The following is a 22051-nucleotide window of genomic DNA, read 5'->3' as shown; positions in this document are numbered from 1 at the left end:
CATCAGCTAAGTGTGTGAGAAGAGGTCAACACATAACAACGAGCAATACAATATTGACATTTATTGGTGTGTCATGTGGTCATTTGGATCCATATATCGAAATCAGAGCTTCTGACAATGGAATACAGACAACATAAAACTGCTGCAGAATTTAAATTTATATAAAATTATCTAGAATATTTTTTTTAATATAAATTATTTTTTTATCGATGAGAAACTTGTTGCAGATACATTATTATACTAGATTGGTAAAATGTTTACTGAAGTAATTGAATATTGATGATGGGACAAAAGGAAGTTGGCAGCATACCCAGGTATGGTAGTTGTAACAGACGGCGTAACGTCAATATTTTGAATGGCGAAAGTCGGAATGTGGTTGAGATGTGGAGTGTGGTGTTGGTATTTTTGGTTGTTCTATTGATTTACAGTAAGTCGTACATTGACCAACTCGTATACAGTTCAACTGGAAGACAAAATATTCCGCATAAAAAAACGAAAGTCAACTCGTATACAAAAAATTCCCGTACAATAAACCGAAAGTCGACTCGTATACAAAACATTCCGGTATACAAAATCGAAAGTCATGTCGTATACAAGAATCTTATGTATACCATTACAAAATGTATACAAATAATGAAAGTCTACCCGTATACATATATTTTTGATTCATTATCGTTAGCCTATTTACAGAAAATGGATACTTAATATCACCGTTTTAGACAACAAAAGTCATCTTTTGATGTAAAATATTACAGTTATATAATATTTCCTTATAAATGATGTATCATCTGTTGTTATTATATATGTTATAAATTTTATTATCTTATTTAATATTTGGCATAAATTATATTTTATTATATATGCATATGATGCAAAATGGTTATATAATGTTTTAAGCATTAGAATCATTTGTTTGTGTTGAAGAAGAAAAACATAAGATAAATTGCATTCATTTTTATTCAAATGATATATTATTAAATAGTATCTATATACATCTATATCTACATTATACACACTTCATATACAACTATATACATATCATATTAATATATGAAATGAATATCCATGTCCATGTCCATGATAAATACACATTTTACACAGTTCACACTTCCACGTCAAATACACATTTTACACTGTTCAAACTTCACACTGGGGTGTACAGCTTTCCAAGCTTCTTGAGGAGGCTGGACGTTGATAAATCCCCACTGGAGTAGGTCTCCCAGAGCCGGAAGATCCTGACTTGAACCTAGAAAAAAATAGGTAAAATGAGTCATGTTCAATAAAACTTTTACTTTTTCTTTATGTTTCAAAAAATCAAAACATAATCCAAGTATCATTAGTATTAGGACTGCAATAGCATTATCGTTCCTTACCAGTTTGGATGACTTCCTCTGCAAGCGTTGCAGTTTTCCCTCGTTTACTAGAAGTCTCTGCAGTGGCAGAAGATGTGCTTCCTTTCGGAGGAGGTCAACAAGTACATAGAAGGGTAAGTTGTGTGAACCCCTGGCCCCAGTATATTCATCCTGGTGTGCCAACCTTCAACCTGTAGAAATAGATGTAAAAAAGAAAATGAGTATTAGTTCATTTATTATTAGACAGACATTCCATAACATTTTTTAAACTGTTGGATCTAATTAAATTTGTCATTAACATTTTTATTACCTCGTTGTTGGTGCGAATGGACTGGTTGAAGGTGCACCAGGATGAAATGGGCCACGTCCTGCTTGTGATCAAGGTCTGTTGCACATACTTAATTACATCCTTTAGAGGTCCATCCTGAACAGAAGCGCTGATCTTCTCAAAGGAAGGCTTGATGTGCTCCTCAGGGATGAGAGGGAGGACCATCAGCTTCCTTATGCACTTGTTGATGTCATCTCTTTTCCTGTAGGCAACCTGAAACACAATAAAAAAAATTAAGTTTTTAAGTTTTCATAGCTACTCAACTCAGGCTTGCAAAACAATAATATTGTAGCTATAACAATAATTATTAAACAATCATGGACAAAGAAGTGAACAAGAAAAATAAAACTGTACAGTAAAAGATTTTAAAATACATTATCAGTATTATGAACTTATTATATCAATTATATACCTTTTATACAATGATTATTAAACAATCATGAACAAAAGGGTGAACAAGAAAAAGAAAACTGTATAGTAAAAGATTTTAGAAAACATTATCTATATTATGAACCTTTTATATTAATTATATACCTATTATACAATGATAATATAAAAATTAAATTTACTTGAAATATCAGTTGTTACTTTGATACTTTGGGAGAGGACTATTACAGGCACAACCTGAGGTTTGCTAAATTAGTTATGAACATTAAATGTAATTGTGAACATGTGTAGGTGCTGTAGCTAAATCATTAAAGGGCTATTATCAAGATTTTTAATCTTTTCAGAAAAGAACCAATATCTGTTCCTTATTATGTTAACATTAATGATTGGCCCTAAAAATGCGAAATTAGGGCCCAAATTAATTAAGTAGACGATTCATTTCAAAGCTCCGACGATCGAAATCTCCAGTTAATTAGATATGGTGTCACGTGGTGCCGTGACGTCATAGAAGCAATAGCTCTGACTGTTGATACTAGTGGTAGATGTGCCTTCGTAAACTTTACGTGATCTATTTCTTTGATTAAACATGAAAAACGAGTTACATGACATCGATGACATTTCTTTGAGGGTAGAAATTCAGCCGTATTTGTTCGAACCCCCAGCGAGAGCCGAATCTACGGAAAATTTAGTTAGAATAATCTGACGGGCCCTCACCACAGTAAAAATGCCTCCCATATACCCGTAATGTATCAGAAAATTGCAAAATCGCTCTGAATCGATTTTGGAGAAAATTAATGAAGTTATATTGAAAATAACAGTCAAATTTATCATAAAAAACATTCTGAGGCTGTAAATACTTTTCATCTAAATATTTAATTCCTATCATTGAAGGATTCAACACTTTATTGCTCGCTTCAAAATTACACACCATGTTGATATTCGGATCTCTCGGGATTTTTCTTAGTAAATGCGATGTGCTAGAGTTATCTCCCGTATTTTCTTTAATGAACAGAATATACATGTAGCAAATTTCCAATGAAAATTAACACGGTTTTAGCTCACCGAGACGAAGTCAGGGGGAGCTTATCGGTCCTACTAAACAGAGAACTCTAAAGAACTCTAGAGAACCCTAGAGAACTCCGGGATTTTTTCATTTAAAAGGGCTAATAAATGCTTTATTATGCATGTATCTGTTCAGTGACATGTTATACTACATACATAAACTCATTAAAGTTGATTTTAAACTAATTAAAGACAAATTCCCGAAGGAAATCTAGTCGGCGTGATCGTCAAACTCCGATCCCGATCTAATGTCATTTAGACATTGTTTCTAAATACAGGTTACCTCAAGCCATTGGTATAATAATGCACGTAAAAACACAACATAATATATATTAAGCTATCACATTTCAATGATCATATTCTGTTGTTATAAATATAACAACTTACGTATGTTATTATCACTGTAAAGAAAAAATGTATCTTGCTTTTTACCATTAACGAATGACTCTTAAATTTCATTTGATCATTAAAAATGTATTCCTAAAGCATATTGTAAATAATTAAAACAGAAATATAGAATTTGACCACAATCGTGAACATGCCCCTTTAATTTCTTCTGTAAGGAAAAGGCAATTTATGCACTATTTTTATAGCCTTTATATCACTTAATTAATATTTACAATTTCTAGTGTCATAGTGAATCTCGGATATTCTTTCGATTGTCCATTTATAAATGCATATTCATGGAGAAGAGTTGTTTTATTACACTCAGCCGTAAAAGTATCAAGATTTGAAGTTGACGACAAGCAAAAAGTCAGTATCTTAATTAAAATCATAACAAATCACAAACGGAGAATAAAGACACTAACGCTACAAATTATAAAATATAATTAACCTTAAATAAAATCCATATTAAGAATTATATTAAATGTTGAAATAATTTAAAAAAGATTAATCTTAATGGACTTGTAAACTGCTCGGGATCGAGATCCTTTGAATAATTTAGTCTCCCCCAACTTGATGTTTTGCGTGAAATAATTAATATTTACTTAAATCCAAATATTTTAAATATATATTTCGACTAAAATACAGTTTTTTTTATCATATAAAATGCAAAAATAGGTTCTAAATACTTTAAATATGAAAAAATATCCAGAGTTCTCTAGAGTTCTCTAAAGTTCTCTAGAGTTCTCTGTTTAGTAGTACCCGGAGCTTATGCTATACCCTCGGCGTCGGCGTCCGGACCTGGTTAAAGTTTTTGTTGCAGGTCCTGTATCTAAGCTATTACTTGTCCTATCTTCACCAAACTTGCATGGATGATGCATCTGGACCTACTTATGGACTTGAAAGACTTGGATGCTGAATCTGAGTCCAGAATTTCAGATGCTGGAGGAGGTTAAGGTTGTTGGACCAGGTTAAAGTTTTTGTTGCAGGTGCCCTTTGATAGCAATATTTAAGTTACTGCAGGTCCGTACTTCACCAAACTTGCATGGATGGTGTGTCTTATGATACTGATGCACCAGACATGCTTGAGTGCTGAATCTGAGCTATAGGTTTCGGATGCTGGAGGAGGTTAAGGTTTTTGGAGCAGGTTAAAGTTTTTGTTGCAGGTGCCCTTTGATAGCAATATCTAAGTTACTGCTGGTCCATACTTCACCAAACTTGTATTGATGGTGTGTCTTATGATACTGATGCACCAGGCAGGCTTGGGTGCTGAATCTGAGCTATAGGCTACAGATGCTGAAGGGGGTCAAGGTTTTTAGAGCTGGTTAAAGTTTTTGTTGCAGGTGCCCTCTGATGATTATATCTCAGTTACTACTTGTTCTAACTTCACCAGGCTTCCATGGATGGTGCGTCTTATGATACTTATGCACCAGACAGGCTTGAATGCTGAATCTGAGCCATAGGTTTCGGATGCTGGAGGAGGTTAAGGTTTTTAGAGCTGGTTCAAGTTTTTGAAACAGGTGCCTTCTGATGATTATATCTTAGTTATTACTTGTCCTAACTTCACCAGACTTCCATGGATGGTGCGTCTTATGATACTGATACTGAGTCTGAGCCATAGGTTTCAGATGCTGGATATGGTTAAGTTTTTTTGAACAGGTCACATGTGTAATAGATAATAGTACTTTTTCACACTTGCATAGTTGATTAAACTGTAATATGAATGAATCACAGAGGAAGCTTCAGATGCAGAGCTTGATCTCCATTATCAAGGATGCTAAAAAGTATATCTTAGTTATTACAAGTCCTAACTTCACCAAACTTGAATGGATGGTGTGTCTTATGATACAGATGCACCTGACATGCATGGATGTTGAATCTGAGCCAAAGGTTGCGGATGCTGGAGCAGGTTAAGGTTTTAATTGCTAGTGCCCTCTGATGATGATATCTTAGTTATTACTGGTCTGAACTTCACCAAACTTGCATGGAGATGGGTCTTATGTATACTGATGCACCTGACAGGCTTGAATGCTGAATCTAAGCCATATGTTTCGGATGCTGGATGAGGTTTAGTTTTTTTGGAACAGGTCACATGTTTTATAGATGATAGCTTGCATAGTTGATTTAACTATATTATAAATGAAACGCAGAGGTTGCTTCAGATGCAGAGCCTGATCTCAATTATCAAGGATGCTATCTCCTACCTCACTCAAACTTGCCCGATAGATAGATGTGTTTTTTGATAAATGATATAACATGATTCCTATGATATAGTATTGTATAGTATGAAACAATATTGTTTAATATGATACAATATAATATCAGATGTAATATTATAAAATTATAATAATATTGTAAAGTCATATGATACGATATGATATTGTATCAATTTTTTTGATATTTTATGTTATGATATTGTATCATGATATCGTTATATCTAGTATTGTATATTATGATACAATATTGTATAATATTATATTGTATTATTAATTTATTATTTTATCACATGATACTATTACATAAGATATTGCAAAAATAATATTGTATCCTATGATACAATATTGTATATTCTATAATATTGTATCATACGATATTGTATAATATGATATTAGTTTCTGTAGTATAAAATTATATCACATGAAATTGTATAATATGATACTGTAATATATTTTATAATATCGTATCATACATTATTGTATAATATGATATTGGTTTATAATATGTTATATATTATCACATGAAATTGTATTGTATGATGTTGTTTAATATATAATTGTATCATATGATACAATTTTTTAATATAATATTGAATTATATAATATTTTACTTTATCTCATAATATTGTATCATTTGATATGATACAATGTTGTATCAAATTATATTGTATCATATGATACAATATCATATAATGTATCAAAAATGATACAGTATCATAGAATAGCATACTATATTATACAATTTAATATCATTTGTTTCAATGTTATGATGTATTATGTAATATGATATTGTTATATAATACTATATTGTTTTATATATTATGATATTGTATTATGTGATCAAATACAATAACGTATAACACAATACAATGTCATATCATACGTTACAATATCATATCTCATCATTGTTAATTATGGTATGTTATTGTATTATATGATATATGTTGTAAATATGAAAGGATGCAATATTTAATTTTATATTATTGCATTGATTAACATATGAACATATTATTATCATACAATTTTTTAACAGATGATATACGATATTGTGTCAAAACAGAATCCATGAATATCCAAGATCATAAAATATGATTTTCATTTCATATGATTAAGGTGGCCTCATAAAGGTGAAGTCTCATAAGGGTGATGTCTCGTCTCGGTGAGCTTTGTAATCTGTGATTACCTATGTTTGTGTAATTAAACTTGTTTTATCTGGAGGAAGGGCAAGGGTGCAATTTGTCACCAATCAGGGCTCCCACTGAACCAAATTTCCCTTTCGCCACTTTTGCGCGTCGTTACGCGGCGCAAGATGTTCATTATCTAATACTTCTAATACTTCAATTTCAACACTTATATTACTGAATAATATGTTATAATGTTATATTTATCCCTTAATATCCAGTAAAACATCTACTTGAAACCAACACTTATTTCTAACTTCTTTGATATATTTTATTCAGATAACAGATCAAAACATGTAAACATATAACATATTATGACCCATGTGTAACATAAATAATAAATAAACTGTCAGTAGAACAAAGCACTACAGTGACTACACTAATCTAAATCAGTGTAAATTGAATTGTGATAAATCATTAAGGTTTAAATAATTACCTGTGCACAGATTATTTAATCTGGGAACCATGGAATTTGGTAAATCATTAGAAGCAGTAAAATGAGTGTTGCATAGAGCAGATATGATGTATGATTTACTCTTGGAGAGAGCGTTTTGCCTAACAATTCCATGTTTTCTGCAGATTTTGACTTGCATAAGGCTGCAGAGTGGCTATTGTCACCTGAATTAATTAATAAAAAAAACTATTTTATATAAAGCATGTAAAATTTTTATTGATGATCTAATTTTTGGGTAATTATGTAAAAATGTATGTAAAAAAAATAATAAGCACCTGTTCCTTTCTCATGTTTGTCTACGTTCTCTTTCTTCATTATGCTACACCCCTCAGTGAAAACATTCTTCAGGAACGTTGGCCGAAATGCATAAGTCACAAAACATCAAGCCCATTTGGAATCGTATCTCAACCAGTTCCTGTTCATATTCCAACTGATGTTAAATTTACGTTTTGGAGTGGATGGTTTGACTCTTTTGATTGAATTAGATGCTTGAGCAGGAGGTGTTGAATGTTCAGACCCTGAATTGGAAGAAAAGCCAAACATTGACAATTTCTGAATTTTAGACTGACAAGGGTCAGAAGCTACAAGTTTACGTTTCCCCATATTGACAAGCCAAAGGTCAAGTAAATGAGGTACATGGTCAAGCAAGATTATCATATTTATACCGTAGCGCACTGGACATCAAAGAAAATTAACTATCTGCGTTGATTGTCCATAGCAATGACGACCGACTGCAGTGTTTTTGAATTTCATGAGAGAAAAGCAAACACAACCCAATTATAGAAAATATAGAGCCAATGTTCCCAGTCATTAATTCATTAATTTTTAAATTAATAAACAATAAACATTGTCACTAATGGCACCAGTAACCATAGATTAGTTTATATAAGCTTGTAAATCATTCAACATTTAGAATTGTAACCAATGTTACTGGTTACAAATGAAATGTGGCTAAAGTCATGAATTCCTGGTCATATGACTTTAATCCACAATGTTGACAGGTGTCCCATACCACCCTAAGATTGAAAAATTATTTAGTCGTATGTGAATTATATCGCTAGAAAATTATCTACCTTGTGTCAAACATAATCAACTATTCAAATGAATGCAATGCAAATATTCATGTCATGTATTTTCAACCAATCACAAAAGAGATGAAGTGCATAACCTGAATATTGTACATTATTTTAACTCTTCCAATGAAGACGGCATAACACGGCGTAAGCATATAAATTTAATCTACGAGTTACTATCAACGAATATGTTGAAAAGGATTTAGTAAAGTAAACTTAAATAAGAAAACAACAACAAAACAAATGATGTAAAAACAAATCATCAAAATATTTCAGATTTGATTAAGTTTATTTAGAAATTGATAAATAATTCAATTGTTTAAAAATTCGAGAACATATGCATTGATTTCTAAATTTCAAACTTTTAATGCAATTTTAGAATCACCTACACAATGTGAAGAAACACGTGCCATGAAAACAGGACAACCAATCACAGACTTCTGTTAAGGATATACCGTATAACGGGTAATTTTTACTGCTGTGATTTTTTACGAATTTGTCATAATATAGGTTGAATTTTTACGCGTAATTTTTTTTACGAAGTAGACATGTCCGTAAAAATTAAATTCATCTGTGGTAAAAGGGGGAAAAATTTCACCGTGACTTTGTTACAGTTAACACACATACAAACCTTATATTTATGATTGTGTTTATACATTTACCTTTATTTCATATGTGATATACATTACAATATAAAAGACATCTAGCTACTAACGTGGCATTATACGTAGTTTTAAAAAATACTTAAGACTGAACAAAAGATCTTAACTGTTATCACCACGTGACAAAAACGCTCAAAAATACCTATATGTACACCCGTCAGGGACTGAGCTGAAGGTCATGAACAATATTTTTATACGTACGATGTAGAACATTTACTTCTGTGAAAATTTACGCGTTTAATTTTTACGGATTTATAAAACTCGTAAAAATTAGTAAAAATTAGCAGCACGTAAAATATACCCGTTACACGGAAATCTCACTTTCATGTTTCACTTCTTCTGAATGATCGATGCAAGTCATTTCAAATGCTACATAAAAAGATCAACCGCATGTCCACCTGACATTTGGTGTATGGCACGTAGTATTAGGGATTACAGTCGTAACTTCATTCTCTATTTCTGTTAATAAAAAAAAGAAAAATATCTGTAGTTTTATTTTGTAACTTTTTTTATTTCTGAGACGTGTACATGAAAATAGGGGCAGTATAAAACGTTTATGCGATGTAGTTGGTGAATGGTCTCATTTCATCAGCAACCATTTATACTGATATGGTGTATTCAACATCCGATACGGTTATCTGAAATGTCAAACTCCATACTACAATGTACGTTGTAGATGTTCACGAGGGATATGGCGATCTCTATCCGAGATGTTTACGCAGACCTCTAGTTGAAAGTTACACAAAAAGTAAGGTTACTCCTATTATGACAAAATTAATGTTGCCTATTGCAAATGTTAAAACTGTTATCTCTTAACGGTATCGATATGAGCATGTACGATTCAACATGTTTTTGATGTCTGTTTTAAAATTGGAGACAGTTTAAAAAGGGGATGTGTTGATTAACGACCTCCAAAAACATCTGCATGTTGACCAGAAATCTAGCATGGAATCGTGCCAGAGTCGTTTACTCTTTTAAACCCAAATCTGTGCCTTTTTACTGCACACAGATGCAGGCTAGGTAAATACACCAAAACGAATAAAGATCAATCACGTAGATCTATTTTTAGAATAATAAAAAAATTCATAACAAACATCTTAGGGTATTCTTGCAAGTATACACAAGACAGACGAGCATGACAAAAGATGGGAGTAATCAATTCGCAGTTTCACATGCCAAAGAAAGAAGTGAAAAGGGTCTAGCTAATGAAGTGAAAGTTGATAAAACATTCGGTGAGTATTAATTATAATATAATATTACTGTATACAGGAATATTTTCGTCCCGTGTAATTTTTGCCCTTTAACACTTGCAAACGGTTTCGTCACGTCTTGAATTCGCCCAGATGCACTTGTGTTAACAGAGATATTATTTGCAATATAGAATTCGCCCAGTCTCGAATTCGTCCTCTGACAACGAGGGCGAAAGGGGCGAAAATAAAACGGGGGCGAATATTTCCCTGTATACAGTATTTTCTCACTTTTAAGCTTTAACACTTTTGCGTATTTTAGAGTACATTGCCGATCTTAAAAACGCTGTGATGGATGTGTGATAGCTAAAAGACAAAAGATAATTGAACAGTCACATTAAGGTCGTTTCCCGAGATACCAAAATCCACACTATCACTGACTTGGAATTTTTTTTCTTAAAGCTGTCTCTACACAAGCTGGCAAAATTCGGCGGTTCTGTTTTTCTAATGAATAAATCTTGCAAACCGAAGTATTCTAAATTTCGATACATCCTAAAAACAACATAATTAACTAGATTTGTTCTAAATTATGAAACGAGCCAGTTCTTTTTCGATTACCGGACAGGGGTTATTTTGACTGCATCGAACTGATACGGGTGTACTACAAAATCGGGTATATCGTAAGAAAACAAAAGAGTCCTCTATGTCGGTGATATTAAGCAGACTTTGGTAAATAACATTGTGTAAAATCACTTTTTTCATAATGTTGTTTACAAAATTCTTATGTTTATTTTACGTGCAAGAGGTAAAAGAAACACTATCGTTATACATAAGTCACTGTTATGTTGTCTCTGTTTGTTTCTTCAACATACTTGCAAGATGGTATGGAGGGGTAAGGTAAATTACCCTGAAGATCATAAATCTCGTTGTCATGGCTAATTGGTAAATTTGGCGTAACGTAATCTTTTGGACTAAACAAAACAGGATTTTTTCTAGTTTTACACCAATTCATGATTTGTTTTAACATGGTCAGTAGTGAATTCTTTTCGGATACATCAACCTCTTCACTAAGAGACACTGGCAATTGATTATGTAGACTATCTTTGCAACTTCCACTTTGAGTTGAAAACCGTCTGCCGTATACGTGGCTTTGTCTTCGGTGCATCGTTGCGATTGGTTGGTCATAATGACGTATGATATCTGGCTCCTCTTTACTGGCTTGTTCTGATTCGATCATTCGGGTCTTTTTATTGTAAAATACGCCCCCTATCGCATGTTCCACAATATCCGCTCCGATGATCTCTTCTTCGAGACTCACCCTTAGGCCAACGGTGACCTGGATCAGCTTTAAGAAAACTACAGACGTAACGACTGTCCATCCACAAATGGAAACAACAGCAAGAGCTTGAATCCCAAGCTGTCGAAAATCACCAGACTAAAAGTAAATATCAGAAACTTCTGAAAATTTAAGTAATCAACTCATTTTAAATCACTTTCAAATAATAATTGTACATTTGTTTATTGAGTTACTTACATAAACCAACCCTGGGCGAATTCTGTCCAGTTGCATGGCGTCAGTCAGCTCGTCTTTCTCAGTAAGAAATCCGGATGCAAGTAGACTAAACATCCCACTAGCAGCATGAGTTCCGACACAGCCTGAAATAAAGGTAAATAATTATCTTTTGATAAAAAAAAAATTCTAAACTCTCTCTCTCTCTCTCTCTCTCTGATTTTCTCATTACATTGCTGTAATATACTTACCCACAGGATCATCTATCTTAAGCTTGCTCAGAAGCTCACAAACTCCATTGGTAATCAAACTCGAACACACCCCTATCACCAGGGCTTCCCATGGCTTTGCGAGGGCACAACTTGCTATTTATAGAACAAATTATGTTGATAGTTTCATCCCGCTTTGCTGTTGTAAATTTAACTTCTGCAATGCTTAAAATCCAGAAAATTGCTTTGAATGTTCTTACCCGTAATCCCCACAAGCGACCCTAAAATTCCATTAATAGTGTAGACCACATCAAACCTTCGTTGTTTAAAAATGTAGCTGTAAATAAATTAATCATGGTGCATTATTTTTTATTCAATTTTTGAAAGACAAAACCCACAGGGGATTCCTTAAAACGTTGATGCAAAATCTGCAGATAGTTTGTTTAAACTTATGTAATATTTTTCAAGCAAATGGCTGTGATTGAATATTCGCTTTTAACTCAAAACAAATGCGACCAAAATACGTTACTTTTTATTGTTAAATAACGTTTATTTATACATAGGCTATAATCAATAGCTTTGTATTAAGACGGGGCGAATCTCTTATACTTTTGAGGCATAGTCATCATTGGGTTTTTTTTAATTCATAACCAACACACGTTCAAATTATTGAAACATAGATATCACGGATTGACTTCAAACTTTAGAATGTCAAGGTTTACTTCGTTTCATGAAAAAGTGTCCAAAGGGCAACTCTTATTTGACTCGTTCCCCTACAAAACTTATTCATGATTTTTTTTTAATTTAGCTCATTTTATACTACAATGACTAATTAAGATAAAGATTTTAATTAAAGAGAGTTGATAAAGTTTTTCTTTGTGGTTTCTACGGGAATTACGAGGGCCATCATTGTGCCTCATTAAACCATATTGTAAAAACCGACTGAGTCACAAAAGAAGCATTTTGTTATTTAAGTTACATTATAAATCAATGATAAGCATGATGATTTCAGATCGAACTCACCGCGTTCTACTTAGATTGTTTTAATTCGGTTGCACTGTTTAACAGACAGTAACGATTTCTAACAAAAAAGATTTGCTAAATTATTTACTAGGTGAACTAAAAACGGTATTGAAACATCAATCCCATGGCACTTCCAACGGTTATGATAAGTATTCATCGGTCTTATCGATTCTCTAGCTAACTCTACGGACAACGAAATTGGATATTGCAACGATGAATTGAAAAATTAAATCAAGATTTGATTCTATAAATCACAAATACATAATTAATATTTTCAAATCCCAAGCGGTAATTGAAGAGACAAAAGAAAAATACATAGTTTGCGTCATTGGTGTACCTGATATTTCCATTCGTATGACATGCAGATTGATGATGTTTGGTGACATTTGGAATAAAATAATAGAATATGATATTTTGTCCAATCAACCCGTCTTTACTGATTGCAAAGTCTTAAAAGGGTTTCATGGTTTGCTAAGTGAACAGATTAAAAGACATTAGTGATAAATGTCCGAAGTCCTATTGACTGTTCTCATAAGACACTTATTTACCTACATTGTACATGTTTTTGTTTTTGTACGTCATCGTGTGTCATCCTTTAGCATTTGAATCATTTTATTTTCAGCTTCGTTTCCAAAACAACCAGGAGTATCTTGGTCGAAATTGGTTTGTACTAACTTATATAGGTGAAATTGTGAAAAGTAAGCAAATAGTAAATAGTGATAATGAGCAAAGAAGCTTTTAGAACAAATGTGAAATTTCTAGCCCTGAAGTCAGGTTGGGCTTTAATGGTCACAGTGAATAAGCAATACTTTCAATATCTTAATATTCTTTACTACTGGACAAACAGCAGACAAACTGAGCCGGACCCAAACATTTCAAAGAAAGGTTTTACAGAGGTGGCGCAAAACTAGAAATCGACGCAAGACCAGAACACCGAAGAAGGCATGTCACCACGCTTCGTCGTTATATAAGTAGTGTGTTATGAATATTCTTTTGATCTGTATCAAAATCGATATAAATTGTACACACCTGGTCATGGTCCCTACAATGCCGCCAGCAACAGAGGCCAAAGTCGTTGTTACAGCTGATCTAAAATACCAAAATTACAATGTTAGCTGCCATAACGATTGATATTTGAATACCAGTGAATTATAGGTGATTTTTCTTTTTACCTTGCCGCAAGTTTCCACTTTAGCCCGGATATACCAAATGTGCTTCCACAGTTAAATCCGAGCCATCCCCACCTACAAAAATAACACTTTTTTATTAAAATATTTCATGAATGATTGAATCATTGCAGGATTAAAATCAAATCACGAGCAAAATGGGACGGTCTCTAATATTTATTACATGTATATCAATATTCAAGAAAAGAAAGATTTGAATTGTAAACACTATAATATTACAAATGAAGTCGTGAGAAAAATATTTCGGTTACATGTAATGATAATACATGTACGTAGATTCTTTCAACTAACCACAGCATGAACATTCCAAGGATGGCGTTTGTTGGACTTCCCATCGCGGGCTGTTCATTTTTGTCCGTGGTGAACCGCCCGTGTCTTGGTTTCAGCATTAAAGTTGCTACTAAACCTGTGACTCCGCCCACAAGGTGGACTGGTCCGGCCCCCGCAATGTCAATCACGCCCATTTCATACAACCAGCCACCGGGCGCCCAGACCCAATGGGCGGGAATGCAGAAGATGAAAGTGTTCAACATGGAGAATACGATGTAAGCATCCAAACGAGTTCTCTCCGCCATCGAACCTTATAAATAAAAACGAGAATATTAATGATTTTTTAAAAGAACTATTATAAAATATCGGTTGCTGATGTTTTTTTCTATGTCTAATTAAGCCAATGGCTATATTGATACATGTATATATGAAGTCTAGCCAACAAAACATTAAAGAAAATAAACGTAGCATGATTAAATTGGCAATCAGTCAGAGCAAAATAAAAACGATTTTGATGCTAGTTAAGAGCGTTAAGCTTGCATGACACGATAGATGATAAAAGAAGGAGCAATTAAGCTATTTCTTCCGGGTCTTTCATTTTTTTATCCACGTCTGATGCTGACAAGATAGTTTTTAACAAGATAGGATTACGAAGCAGAATAAACCATGACGAAAGAAAATCGAACTGTAAATCGATTACCTGTTTCCAAAAATAATCATTTTTAGTACATGCGTATAATTATGTAAAATATGTTTGTGTACCTGTATCGATGCACAAAGAATAAGGCACACAATATAGTCATGTTGTTGATAACAACCCCACCCCCCAAAAAAAATGCACCATTGCTGTAAGCAAAACTCTTTATGAGACAAAAGCTAACAATTGTTGAAGACTTAATTAAGCGACGCCAATAACATTGCCTACGTACCTGACACAATAGTAGTTGCCGTCGTTGCAAACGATGACTGGAAGAAGAACTTGGAATAGGTCCATCCTAACTCCGAGGAGTTGGCATGAACAAAGAAGTCGCCCCAACCACAGAAAGGATTTGCTCCAGGCTCGTCCCCAAAGCCCAGGCCATACCCAACCATCCAGAACGTCAATCCCCCGAACATGACATCGACGGCGTTCTTCATCATGATGTTGACCTCATTTTTCACCGTCACCGAGCCGCTCTCCAGCAGACCAAACCCTTGAAAACGGGCAGTTGTGTGTTAATTTAAAAAAAAAAATTGTATTTCATCTACATTCATTATAGTCGCTAAAATATTTGATCTGCAGGTTATTTGGCCGACTATTTAAAAAAAACAAAGTATCTTTAACAGATAGAATTAACCCCTTCACGGTAAATGCGGTACTGCTCTTTTGCAGGGTGACATAGTTTGGTGAAATATCACCTAACGTCAATTGTTTCATTTACGTCATTTAATTATCTATCTACTGGAATTTCGGCAAAATATATCATTTTGCCCTGCAAGATAGCAGTACCGCAGTTATCGTGAAGGGGTCTATTATCTTTTAATTAAAGTAACGTTAATTAAGAAACCTATATTATAAATACCTGAATAATAAATGTATTGAGGCTTATTTTAAACTGGTATATTATCTTTGTATATCGCTGGTAAATTTTGAAAAAATCTGATAGGGATGTTTGTACGGGGTCTAATTTATCATATTCAGACGATTAATGCATTTTAAATATGAATATTTTTTTTAAAATTATTATCCAATAATGAAGAGGACTTTTTTTCATTTATAAAGAAACGCTTTCAGCAACAATGTTGAAGGGACTTATTATTATTCCGGTTTCTCGTGACAATTTCGGCTCCATATGAATATAGATAAAGTTTTAAATTCTTCAACGCCGACGTAATTGTCTAATACTAGTCTGTAAACTCCATACAAGAATAACAAACTAACAAAAAAACTTCCCCATCAAATATAATGCTTGATTTATCATGTCCCTCGGTACTAAACTGTGTCCATGCAAATTTAATGTGTTACACCTCCGGGCGAAGCTTCCCCCGACTTTGATGAAGTTAAACCCCGCTAAATAATGCATTGAAATGAAACACTTCAGTATATTTGATACATGAACCACACAGGGACATTATATTCGCAATGAATTTGTTTGTTTCCAGACAAATTTGAAAGACTATACAAATACGAAGAAATTCCACACAGACAAACACTTACATATATCCTAGGTATGTAGATTATACTCAAAAGATTGAGGTATGTAGATTGTACTTAAAATAAAGTGTTTTAGTTTCCTCAAGCGTTTTGTCAGCAATCACAGAATCGCTGGTTCAAATGTCGATGTGATAGCAAGTAGCTATCGTAGCCCAATTTGTGCACTCACCGAGGCCCTTGCTTTGAGAGGATTTAGCTTAATATTTTTTTTTCACTTCTGTAAAACAAGGGATTACTCCAGTAAGTCATAGGCTCGTGTAAACATATCTGTTGTTTATTCTCTTTCAGCCAGAGTGAAACCAAAAAAAATTAATACTCATAAAAATTCTTTGAAGTTATCTTATCTTAAAATTGATTATTTCATTAAATACATCAAAACTATTCCTCGCTTGAAATAAAAAAGAAAGTTCTACAGATTATAGTAATATGGGTTTTTTTTTGTTATTTCAATTTAAAAATATGCCTTTACTTTGAGTTCCAATCGTTAAATTAATGAGGCCTTATTACTGTAAACCTTATAGCAAAATTAAGACGAAAATAGATATAAGTACACTTGAAGTAGATTTTGTCTTATAATTTCGTAAAGGATTGTGAATCATTTATCACGACACATTAGCTCTCTGTCCTATGAATGAAACGAGATTAATTGAAACATTGTATGCCTGTATATCAATGCAAAGAATAATATTATTAGGTATTTTTCGATGAAATGTAGGGCTGCGTTTTACAAAAGAACTTACAATTAAGTCTTTCAGTCCCATAGAATGATGTACAATGCAATTTGTATCTTTAATGATACAACACCATTTGTTCTAAACAATTTCAATAGTATTAGAGTAACTTTTTTGTATTTATTTCAATTTATTGATAGCATTGAATTTATTTTAACACTTTTGAATATGGTCCTTGGTCTTGCTTTCTTTTCTAAAAAAAAAACTCCAGCCCTGAGTTTTCCCCGAGAAGGATAATTAGCGCCACAATGTTTACTAGGGTTTTACAGATTTTCCGTATACTGTAAACAACTGTTAATTGCCAACAACTTTACTCCCCGATTTGCCAATCATAAACTGTATTACAACGACCTTTATCTTGAGGCATTATTCACTGGAAAATCCAAATGTGCGTGTGAGTTAATGATTATTTTGAGGAAATTCCTCGCAGCAAGAAATATATGAGATGGAAAGATTTTCACAAACTCGTAACCTAATGAAAAAGAAAGTTTGACAAAGTAGGCCATCCGCTAATTATTTTGTTGAATTTTCATATTGTGCGACATTTAATTGAGTTCCAAATACAGTAGTGTTATTAATCATCCATTTAGACATGTAAATAATCAGAGTTTTAATAGCAACTAATTCAAAACTTTGGCAGCTACTGTCTAGTAAACTTAGTAAGTGGGGAAAATTGTATACCCCGGTATAAGTTATCATTTATTTACAAAATGAAAATTAATGATTTTGATAGATTCAAATAAAAAGTGTTTTTTTTCCAGGAAATATTTCCAAATGAATAGATGAATATATAAATTCTATAAAGTAGAAACACTGAAGTCATATAAAGTCAGGATCTTTAATAAATGTTGATTTTTTAGTAAAGGGATGCTGACAAGAAGGGGTAGAGCAACGCTTTCCATATCTTTGTACAGTTAAAATGTAGTGGCATTACGAATACTGATAGTGTTACCAACAAAGTCACAGGCCACAGTACATGTATGTGCTAGCACGATAAAGATTCCTAGTTGACGAAACCAGACCGTAAGCCCTAAGTTCAGGTCCTCAAGCGAGTCTAGCAGCACCCTTGTGGTTTCAATGAAATCAAATCACCTAAAATAGCAACAGTATCGTGGATCCCCATATTATATTTACGTTGTATCATAGCTTTAACTTTTTTGGAATATAACAATGAGAAATGCATCAGTTTTCCTATGCAATATAAATGATATGATCAAAATGAATCATCATACTGTGATTTTTTAAAGAGGGTTATAAACGGGAGGTGTCGCCCCATAAATACAGATTCGGGTATATATTTCACTCTAAACCAAGGAATGGTACACGAACTAAAACAACGAATTTTATTTACATATCTACAATATTATTGCAAATATCAAACAGAAAGTAAATGTGGAAACCAAACAATTTGATTAATTTGTCATGTTCTAGATTTTGAATTTACCGGGTGGCAGTAAATGCAAATTTTACAACATGACAAATTGTTTAAATAAACATTAACGACTTTCTTAATGTTAACATTGTTACTTGCCTTATGATTTCACGAAACTGGTTAGCTAAAAACCGACTACATTAACTACATGTATGATTCTTTGCATTCTAAAGTAAAATGAAATTCATCGCAAAGTTTATTACAGTTACATAAACTACAATAACGTTCACTCCTGCATGCATTCGTGAACCGAATTGAAAATCAACGAATAAACTTCGTATAGAATGAAAGAATTACATCCACTATACCCTGTCCCAATAAATCTGTCCCAAGTTTTTTAGTTTCTGTCTTCCATCACTTTTTACTAAAAATATCGATATTCATACATACGTTTGTGTACAAACTGCGTTTGTATGTGTATTTTCGTAAAAATTCGTCAAAAAGTGAGGAATGCAGTAACCGAGGACTGTAAGTATGATTCCCTCTATTGTATATTAGCATTTGATATTATTATATTATAATATGTATATTATTGTATATTATGATTCAAAGCTCTATTTTTCGACAGGTCAAAACCTTCAGCAACGTAAGAAAAATCACAGACTGCACGAAATATTCATTATAATGTCAGACTCAAATTCCATATTCATTTTAGACTTTTTTTATCTAACGTGCTGATGAACTTTTAACAATTATTTAGTAACGTTTACGATCAGTTCATTAATTTGTTAAAAGAAAGATGTAAATTTAAACAACTAAATGCTTTCTTTGATGATTCATGCGGGTTATGAAGGTAGCGATCATTGCAGAAAAAATTTACATAACCCGTTAACTGCAGTGATCGATACCTTAATAACCCGCATGAATCATCAAAGCAAGAATTTTATTATTGATATAACTGGAAATCTTTCGAAATCTGCTTATCTGACCTTCCCTCAAGAGTTAGGAAACGAAACAATTTTTATTTGATGTTCATTATATGGAATAAGTAATTTTACAAAGGTTATCTTACTTCCTTAGAAAAAATGACAACAAAAACTTGTTTCGCTGATATCGTAAGTTTCAATATCGTTTCAATTTGAAACGTATCTGAAGACCGTATAAATACCAAATGAATTGGATTCAAATTATTTGTCAAAATTGCATTTAAAATGAAAAAAATCTGACTATAGCAGTAGTTAATAAGTGTTAAATTTGTAATTTATGAAATTCAATAATCCAACCAATTTCAAGAACATTGCAATTAAAGCTCGCAAGAATGATCTCTCATTTACCTCTCAAAATTATATTAAAAGCCAAATTTTAAAAAAAACCTACAAATTAAAACAAAACTTAGTATGCAAAAGTTGTATCTTCACGTTGATGCTCCGAAAAAAGAGATATCCATAATTATGTTTTCAAATCTAGATCAAATGTAGATTAAGAATGTACCAAGTTATCAAATGCAACTTGCTTTTCAATTATAATGTTTTCTATTATGATAAGAAAAAAATTATCAAGTAAACCTACTTACCAGATTGCATCGTAAAAATTATAAAGGTGCTAGAAAGAATCCAAATAGAGTCGTTTTGGGGGTCTTCGAATTTTTCTTTAGTTGCATTGGGAATCATTTTGTGTGTTCCGGGTACCGTATCCCACAGACTCGGTTCAATGTTTGCGTTTGTAGGTAGGCGAGGTTTCCTAATGAAGTTTTTCTGTTTTAATTGTGATTTTAAAACGACGAAGTGGATGGATCGATTTCTGATCCCAGCCGAAGTTTTGATCCTGAATTAGGATGATGTTGATCACAGAATATCTAAAATACCTCGTCACAAAGACTGATGTATAATTAAATATTACTAACTGGAAACCTTTAAACATCGGTATCTAACAATTTTGCCATTATCTTTTTTTCCTGATTTCTCTCTGTGTGTTTCTGTGACTGTTGCATGCAGATAACTCTTTGCACAGCCATTCCATTTCGATTTTTGAAAAAAGAATAGTAATGGTTTTATGGATTACATGCATTATATTTTTTAAATGGTATTTTATTTTTTTATTTATACCCCCGTTCTTAAACAGAGGGGAGAAATGCTGTTTAATTCTTGTGTGTCTATTTGTATGTTCGTACCAATTTCTGTCGCTTTTTTCTTCAGCAACAATCAATCGCAGATGCTTGAAATTTTAACACACTCTTTGTTTAAGAATGCACTACTGTGGAATTCATTTTCGTTCCAATCAGATGTCAACTTCCGGTTAAGTGACGGCTTTGTTTTTAACACAAATTTTGGAACAAAATTAGATTTCTAAAGCGGGTTATGTATTTTTACTGCAATGTCGCCACCTTCATATCCCGCATGAATCACCAAAGAAAGCATTTTATTGTTTACATGTACGCTCCAATAGCAATGTAACATGTATGAGATACGAAGATTAAAAAATATTTTTTTAACAGAAGCAATTTATGTGTATTGAACACATTAAACTTTCGGTTTGTCGTACGCATGTTTTCCAATATTAGTACTAGCAGTGAGCATATTAAATTTATATATAATACGTTAGCTTCACAAACCATATCTAAATATGTTGTGTGTGTATATAAGTATTAATAAAAATGAATAAAATCCACGTGTTTGAAAATTTTGTTTGTTAAAGTTGTATCGCCTTATCTCGTAGGATAATTAAATGTGACGTTAACAGTAGAATTAACTTTGATCTTTGATCAGCCTTGTGTTAATAAAAGATATGAACAAAATTAGAAACCTAATGAACGGTTAAGAAATCATGCATTTGAGAGAAGAGGACGTAAATAAAAATGTGTCCACTCACGTTCATAATTGGTTTATAGGGAAATTATAAAGAAATCATCATAAAATTCTTGAAAATGGGCCCTGGTATTTCTGTTTGCTTGCTTCAACCTATGCCGAAGTCAAATGATCCCTGGCGCAAGTGACAAGTATGATTTCAATAGAAAATTGCAGGAAGTAAAGCTTATATTAGGTCGAGGCCAGTAAATGAGAGAGAGAGAGAGAGAGAGAGATGTATTTCAATTTTTTGTGTTTAAACCTCAATTACTTTTCAGATTAAAGAGGCCGTATTTATTAGGTCATCCATTTTAATTACTTGAGATGAAATTGATACATGCAAGATTAGTTTTTCGGATTTTGATTACTCTTGTGCTCCGTGCAGACATTATCCTGTTCAGTCTGTCATGCAGGTAATGAGGTTTT

General features: G+C 32.8%; 1 long non-coding RNA gene and 1 pseudogene across 1 annotated transcript; one reads left to right on the top strand and one right to left on the bottom strand.

The window, feature by feature from the left end:
* Positions 1–1015: 1015 nt before the first annotated feature.
* On the bottom strand, positions 1016–20699 carry LOC128178635 (putative ammonium transporter 3; annotated as a pseudogene).
* On the top strand, positions 11616–13958 carry LOC128178636 (uncharacterized). Its single transcript, XR_008242984.1, has 3 exons — positions 11616–11727; positions 11813–11953; positions 13651–13958. It is a non-coding gene; the product is annotated as an uncharacterized LOC128178636 (long non-coding RNA).
* Positions 20700–22051: the final 1352 nt, after the last annotated feature.

The sequence above is a fragment of the Crassostrea angulata genome, chromosome 3 (assembly GCF_025612915.1).
Source record: "Crassostrea angulata isolate pt1a10 chromosome 3, ASM2561291v2, whole genome shotgun sequence".
NCBI lineage: Eukaryota > Metazoa > Mollusca > Bivalvia > Ostreida > Ostreidae > Magallana > Magallana angulata.
Note: the sequence above shows the minus strand (reverse complement) of the source record. Positions and strands in the feature narration are given on the sequence as shown.